The following is a 7,500-nucleotide window of genomic DNA, read 5'->3' on the forward strand; positions in this document are numbered from 1 at the left end:
AAACTTCAAGTTTTAGTGGCTCGTTGGTCTAAGGGTTTGAGTTTTCGCTTTGGGTGTGAGAGGTCCCGGATTTAAATCCTGGATGAGCCCTTTAAGTTCTCTTGTGTTTTACAGGGCGGCATTATGGCTTTCATAAAAACTTCATTTAAAGAATTCCAGTTTGTCAGCAGATAGTATCGCCACGAAAAACCTTCCTTGCACAGTGGCTTGCTGTTCTAGGAGATTGATTCTCGCTCATGTTCAAATTCTGGTTGAGCCCATACAGTTGTCGCATGTTTTATGAGGACGTCGAGGTTTATACAGAGGCCTTTTTCAGACAATTCTGGTTTGTCAGCAGATAGTGTTGCCATGTAAATTTCTTGAATTTCATTGGCTCGTTGGTCTCGGGGTATGATTCTCGCTTAGGGTGCGAGAGGTCCTGGGTTCAGCGCCCGGACGAGCCCTTACGGTTGTTTTTTGTTTTGAGGGACAGCTTGACTTTCACAGAGGCCTGTTTCCAACGCCAGTTTCCGAGCATTAGATAGCCGTTCGTAAGCGTCTTGGTTCCATGGTGTAATGGTTAGCACTCTGGACTTTGAATCCAGTGATCCGAGTTCAAATCTCGGTGGAACCTCTTCCTTCTTAAGTCTGTGAAACGGGTGAGATCAATTTACTTCACTGAAGCAGCTGGACAACAACAACAAAAATTTAAAAGCAAACGAGTGACTCACCTTGTTGGTCTAGGGCTGCGATTTTGAAGGTATGTTCTGACTCACTTGTTACATAAAGACTTATGACCATGCGCTGCTTCTGACGCCATGTGAAAACTTCAAGTTTTAGTGGCTCGTTGGTCTAAGGGTTTGAGTTTTCGCTTTGGGTGTGAGAGGTCCCGGATTCAAATCCTGGATGAGCCCTTTAAGTTCTCTTGTGTTTTACAGGGCGGCATTATGGCTTTCATAAAAACTTCATTTGAAGAATTCCAGTTTGTCAGCAGATAGTATCGCCACGAAAAACCTTCCTTGCACAGTGGCTTGCTGTTCTAGGAGAATGATTCTCGCTCATGTTCAAATTCTGGTTGAGCCCATACAGTTGTCGCATGTTTTATGAGGGCGTCGAGGTTTACACAGAGGCCTTTTTCAGAGAATGCCGGTTAGTCAGCAGATAGTGTTGCCATGTAAAGTTCGTGATATTCGTTGGAGTGTATCATGTGTTGATGTATATGTAAAGACTGTGTCATGTGTGCATATGTATGGAATTTGCATGTAAAGAGTATCATGTGTGCATATGTATGGACTGTATCATATATGAATGGAGTGTACATTGCACACGTAAAAACTGTATCGTGTGTTTATGCAAAGAGTGTTTCATGTGTGCATGGGTTCTATTCCAAACTTTGACAGGATTGTATCATTGGTGCATATGTACGGAGTGTTACATATGTGTTGATGTATGAAATGTATATGTAAAGACTGTATCATTTGTGCATATGTATAGAACTTGCATGTAAAGAGTATCATGTGTACATATGTATGGAGTGTATCATATATGAATGGATTGTATATGTATGAAATGTCTATGTAAAGACTATATCATATGTGCATATGTACAGAATATATGTATGGAATGTATATGTAGAGAGTGTATCGTGTGTGTATGTATGGAATGTATATGTAGAGAGTGTATCATGACGTTCCAGTAGCGCAGTATGTATGTACAGGATTGTAACATGTGTGGAATACACATGTAAAGAGTGTATCGTGTATTCTGGGTGCATATGTATGGACTTACATGTAAAGAGTATCATGAATGAAATACACATGTAAAGAGTGTATGTGTATATATGAAGTATATTGTGTGCATAATTTACATGTAAAGAGTATATTATGTATGGAATGTATATCTAAAGACTGTATCATGCGTGTATGTATAGAATGTATATGTAGAGAGTGTATCATCACCTTCCAGTAGCTCAGTGGTAAATAACTCACCTGTGTAAAGAGTGTATCATATATGAATGGAATGTATATATAAAGATTGTATCATGTGTGCATGGGTTCTATTCCAGACTTTGACAGGATTGTATCATATAGAGTGTATCATATGTGTTGATGTATGAAATGTATATGTAAAGACTATATCATGTGTGCATATGTACAGAATATATGTATAGAGTTTATCATGTGTGCTTATGTATGGAGTGTATCGTATATGTAAAGATTGTATCATATGTACAGTATATGTAAAGACTGTATCGTGTGCATGTGTACCATCACCTTCCAGTAGCGCAGAGGTAAGTAACTCACCTGTCATGCCAGGGACCCGGGTTCTATTCCAGACAGGATTGTATCATATATAGAGTGTATCATGTGTGCCTATGTATGGAAAAGACGGTCTCATGTGTGTATGGAAAGTATGTGTATGGCTTGTATCAAATGTGTTGATGTATAAAAATGTATATGTAAAGAGTGTATCGTATGTATATGTAAAGATTGTATCATGTATGGAATATATATGTAAAGACTGTATCATGTGTGGAATATATATGTAAAGACTGTATCATGTGTGCATATGTATGGAACTTCCATGTAAAGATTGTTTCATGTATGTATGTATGAAGTGTATCATATTTAAATGGAATGTATATGTAAAGACTGTATCATGTATGTATATGTAAAGAGTGTATCGTGTGCATACATATGGAGTATATCATATGTGTTGATGTATGAAATGTATATGTAAAGATTGTATCATGTGTGCCTATGTATGGAATGTATATGTAAAGACTGTATCATGCGTGCATATGTATGGAACTTACATGTAAAGAGTGTATCATATATGGATTACACATGTAAAGAGTGTATCATATATGAATGGAATGTATATGTAAAGAGTGTATCATGGGTTCTATTTCAAACTTTGACAGGATTGTATCATATGTGCAGATAGTGTTGCCATGTAAAGCTCCTGATTTTCATTGGCTCGTTGCTCTAGGGGTATGATTCTCGCTTAGGGTGCGAGAGGTCCCGGGTTCAAATCCCGGATGAGCCCTTGCGGTTGTTTTTTGTTTTGAGGGACAGCTTGACTTTCACAGAGGCCTGTTTCAACGCCAGTTTCCGAGCATTAGATAGCCTCTAATGAGTGTCTTGGTTCCATGGTGTAACGGTTAGCACTCTGGACTTTGAATCCAGTGATCCGAGTTCAAATCTTGGTGGAACCTCTTCCTTCTCGCCTTGCAGCTTCAAATCAGTGAAGTGAATGAGACCATTTTCAATCACACTATTCAGTGAGTGGTTCTGATACTATACGCTGAGGTAGCTATTTGATGCTATTACCATCCTCCTCCACCAATCACTTACTCAATGTTATGTGTGATTATGCCATGCAGCTTAAATCTGTGAAACGGGTGAAATCAATTTACTTCACTGAAGCAGCTGGACAACAACAACAAAAATTTATAAGCAAACGAGTGACTCACCTTGTTGGTCTAGGGCTGCGATTTTGAAGGTACGTTCCGACTCAATTGTTACATATTGTTTTATGACCATGCGCTGCTTCTGAAGCCATGTGAAAACTTCAAATTTTAGTGGCTCGTTGGTCTAGTGGTATGATTCTCGCTTAGGGTGCGAGAGGTCCCGGGTTCAAATCCCGGACGAGCCCTTGTGGTTGTTCTTTGTTTTGAGGGACAGCTTGACTTTCACAGAGGCCTGTTTCAACGCCAGTTTCCGAGCATTAGATAGCCTCTAATGAGTGTCTGGGTTCCATGGTGTAATGGTTAGCACTCTGGACTTTGAATCCAGTGATCTGAGTTCAAATCTCGGTGGAACCTCTTCCTTCTTAAATTTGTGTAACGGGTGAGATCAATTTACTTCACTGAAGCAGCTGGACAACAACAACAAAAGTTTATAAGCAAACGAGTGACTCACCTTGTTGGTCTTGGAATCCAGTGCTCCGAATTCAAATCTCGGTGGAACATCTTCCTTCTCTCCTTGCAGCTTCAAATCAGTGAAGAGAATGAGACCGTTTTCAATCACACCAATCAGTGAGTGGTTCTGATACTCTACGCTTAGATAGCTATTTGATGCTATCACTATCCTCCTCCACCAATGACTTACTCAATGTTATGTGTGATTTTGCCATGCAGCTTAAATCTGTGAAACGGGTTGAGATCAATTTAGTTCACTGAAGCAGCTGGACAACAACAACAAAAATTTAAAAGCAAACGAGTGACTCACCTTGTTGGTCTAGGGCTGCGATTTTGAAGGTATGTTCTGACTCAATTGTTACATAATGATTTATGACCATGCGCTGCTTCTGAAGCCATGTGAAAACTTCAAGTTTTAGTGGCTCATTGGTCTAAGGGTTTGAGTTTTTGCTTTGGGTGTGAGAGGTCCCGGATTCAAATCCTGGATGAGCCCTTTAAGTTCTCTTGTGTTTTACAGGGCGGCATTATGGCTTTCATAAAAACTTCATTTAAAGAATTCCAGTTTGTCAGCAGATAGTATCGCCACGAAAAACCTTCCTTGCACAGTGGCTTGCTGTTCTAGGAGATTGATTCTCGCTCATGTTCAAATTCTGGTTGAGCCCATACAGTTGTCGCATGTTTTATGAGGACGTCGAGGTTTATACAGAGGCCTTTTTCAGAGAATTCCGGTTTGTCAGCAGATAGTGTTGCCATGTAAATTTCTTGAATTTCATTGGCTCGTTGGTCTAGGGGTATGATTCTCGCTTAGGGTGCGAGAGGTCCTGGGTTCAGCGCCCGGATGAGCCCTTACGGTTGTTTTTTGTTTTGAGGGACAGCTTGACTTTCACAGAGGCCTGTTTCAACGCCAGTTTCCGAGCATTAGATAGCCGTTTGTAAGCGTCTTGGTTCCATGGTGTAATGGTTAGCACTCTGGACTTTGAATCCAGTGATCCGAGTTCAGATCTCGGTGGAACCTCTTCCTGCTTAAATCTGTGAAACGGGTGAGATCAATTTACTTCACTGAAGCAGCTGGACAACAACAACAAAAATTTAAAAGCAAACGAGTGACTCACCTTGTTGGTCTAGGGCTGCGATTTTGAAGGTATGTTCTGACTCAATTGTTACATAATGATTTATGACCATGCGCTGCTTCTGAAGCCATGTGAAAACTTCAAGTTTTAGTGGCTCGTTGGTCTAAGGGTTTGAGTTTTCGCTTTGGGTGTGAGAGGTCCCGGATTTAAATCCTGGATGAGCCCTTTAAGTTCTCTTGTGTTTTACAGGGCGGCATTATGGCTTTCATAAAAACTTCATTTAAAGAATTCCAGTTTGTCAGCAGATAGTATCGCCACGAAAAACCTTCCTTGCACAGTGGCTTGCTGTTCTAGGAGATTGATTCTCGCTCATGTTCAAATTCTGGTTGAGCCCATACAGTTGTCGCATGTTTTATGAGGACGTCGAGGTTTATACAGAGGCCTTTTTCAGACAATTCTGGTTTGTCAGCAGATAGTGTTGCCATGTAAATTTCTTGAATTTCATTGGCTCGTTGGTCTCGGGGTATGATTCTCGCTTAGGGTGCGAGAGGTCCTGGGTTCAGCGCCCGGACGAGCCCTTACGGTTGTTTTTTGTTTTGAGGGACAGCTTGACTTTCACAGAGGCCTGTTTCAACGCCAGTTTCCGAGCATTAGATAGCCGTTCGTAAGCGTCTTGGTTCCATGGTGTAATGGTTAGCACTCTGGACTTTGAATCCAGTGATCCGAGTTCAAATCTCGGTGGAACCTCTTCCTTCTTAAGTCTGTGAAACGGGTGAGATCAATTTACTTCACTGAAGCAGCTGGACAACAACAACAAAAATTTAAAAGCAAACGAGTGACTCACCTTGTTGGTCTAGGGCTGCGATTTTGAAGGTATGTTCTGACTCACTTGTTACATAAAGACTTATGACCATGCGCTGCTTCTGACGCCATGTGAAAACTTCAAGTTTTAGTGGCTCGTTGGTCTAAGGGTTTGAGTTTTCGCTTTGGGTGTGAGAGGTCCCGGATTCAAATCCTGGATGAGCCCTTTAAGTTCTCTTGTGTTTTACAGGGCGGCATTATGGCTTTCATAAAAACTTCATTTGAAGAATTCCAGTTTGTCAGCAGATAGTATCGCCACGAAAAACCTTCCTTGCACAGTGGCTTGCTGTTCTAGGAGAATGATTCTCGCTCATGTTCAAATTCTGGTTGAGCCCATACAGTTGTCGCATGTTTTATGAGGGCGTCGAGGTTTACACAGAGGCCTTTTTCAGAGAATGCCGGTTAGTCAGCAGATAGTGTTGCCATGTAAAGTTCGTGATATTCGTTGGAGTGTATCATGTGTTGATGTATATGTAAAGACTGTGTCATGTGTGCATATGTATGGAATTTGCATGTAAAGAGTATCATGTGTGCATATGTATGGACTGTATCATATATGAATGGAGTGTACATTGCACACGTAAAAACTGTATCGTGTGTTTATGCAAAGAGTGTTTCATGTGTGCATGGGTTCTATTCCAAACTTTGACAGGATTGTATCATTGGTGCATATGTACGGAGTGTTACATATGTGTTGATGTATGAAATGTATATGTAAAGACTGTATCATTTGTGCATATGTATAGAACTTGCATGTAAAGAGTATCATGTGTACATATGTATGGAGTGTATCATATATGAATGGATTGTATATGTATGAAATGTCTATATAAAGACTATATCATATGTGCATATGTACAGAATATATGTATGGAATGTATATGTAGAGAGTGTATCGTGTGTGTATGTATGGAATGTATATGTAGAGAGTGTATCATGACGTTCCAGTAGCGCAGTATGTATGTACAGGATTGTAACATGTGTGGAATACACATGTAAAGAGTGTATCGTGTATTCTGGGTGCATATGTATGGACTTACATGTAAAGAGTATCATGAATGAAATACACATGTAAAGAGTGTATGTGTATATATGAAGTATATTGTGTGCATAATTTACATGTAAAGAGTATATTATGTATGGAATGTATATCTAAAGACTGTATCATGCGTGTATGTATAGAATGTATATGTAGAGAGTGTATCATCACCTTCCAGTAGCTCAGTGGTAAATAACTCACCTGTGTAAAGAGTGTATCATATATGAATGGAATGTATATATAAAGATTGTATCATGTGTGGAAAGTATATGTAAAGAGTGTATATGTATGAAATGTATACGTAAAGACTGTATCATGTGTGTATATGTAAAGAGTGTATCATGTGTGCATGGGTTCTATTCCAGACTTTGACAGGATTGTATCATATAGAGTGTATCATATGTGTTGATGTATGAAATGTATATGTAAAGACTATATCATGTGTGCATATGTACAGAATATATGTAAAGAGTTTATCATGTGTGCTTATGTATGGAGTGTATCGTATATGTAAAGATTGTATCATATGTACAGTATATGTAAAGACTGTATCGTGTGTGTATATGTACAGAGTGTATCGTGTGCATGTGTATCATCACCTTCCGGTAGCGCAGAGGTAAGTAACTCAC

The 7,500-nt window shown here is 39.7% G+C and overlaps 7 non-coding genes across 7 annotated transcripts; all 7 read left to right on the forward strand.

Moving 5' to 3' along the window:
* Positions 1–541: 541 nt before the first annotated feature.
* On the forward strand, positions 542–613 carry trnaq-uug (transfer RNA glutamine (anticodon UUG)). Its single transcript has one exon. It is a non-coding gene; the product is annotated as a tRNA-Gln (tRNA).
* Positions 614–2,955: 2,342 nt separating this feature from the next.
* trnap-agg (transfer RNA proline (anticodon AGG)) lies at positions 2,956–3,027 on the forward strand. The gene has a single exon. It is a non-coding gene; the product is annotated as a tRNA-Pro (tRNA).
* Positions 3,028–3,124: 97 nt separating this feature from the next.
* On the forward strand, positions 3,125–3,196 carry trnaq-uug (transfer RNA glutamine (anticodon UUG)). The gene has a single exon. It is a non-coding gene; the product is annotated as a tRNA-Gln (tRNA).
* A 368-nt stretch (positions 3,197–3,564) lies between these two features.
* On the forward strand, positions 3,565–3,636 carry trnap-agg (transfer RNA proline (anticodon AGG)). The gene has a single exon. It is a non-coding gene; the product is annotated as a tRNA-Pro (tRNA).
* A 97-nt stretch (positions 3,637–3,733) lies between these two features.
* Positions 3,734–3,805, forward strand: trnaq-uug (transfer RNA glutamine (anticodon UUG)). The gene has a single exon. It is a non-coding gene; the product is annotated as a tRNA-Gln (tRNA).
* A 1,039-nt stretch (positions 3,806–4,844) lies between these two features.
* Positions 4,845–4,916, forward strand: trnaq-uug (transfer RNA glutamine (anticodon UUG)). Its single transcript has one exon. It is a non-coding gene; the product is annotated as a tRNA-Gln (tRNA).
* Positions 4,917–5,646: 730 nt separating this feature from the next.
* trnaq-uug (transfer RNA glutamine (anticodon UUG)) lies at positions 5,647–5,718 on the forward strand. The gene has a single exon. It is a non-coding gene; the product is annotated as a tRNA-Gln (tRNA).
* The last annotated feature ends 1,782 nt before the right edge of the window (positions 5,719–7,500 follow it).

This window comes from Danio aesculapii, chromosome 9 (genome assembly GCF_903798145.1).
Source record: "Danio aesculapii chromosome 9, fDanAes4.1, whole genome shotgun sequence".
NCBI classification, from domain to species: domain Eukaryota; kingdom Metazoa; phylum Chordata; class Actinopteri; order Cypriniformes; family Danionidae; genus Danio; species Danio aesculapii.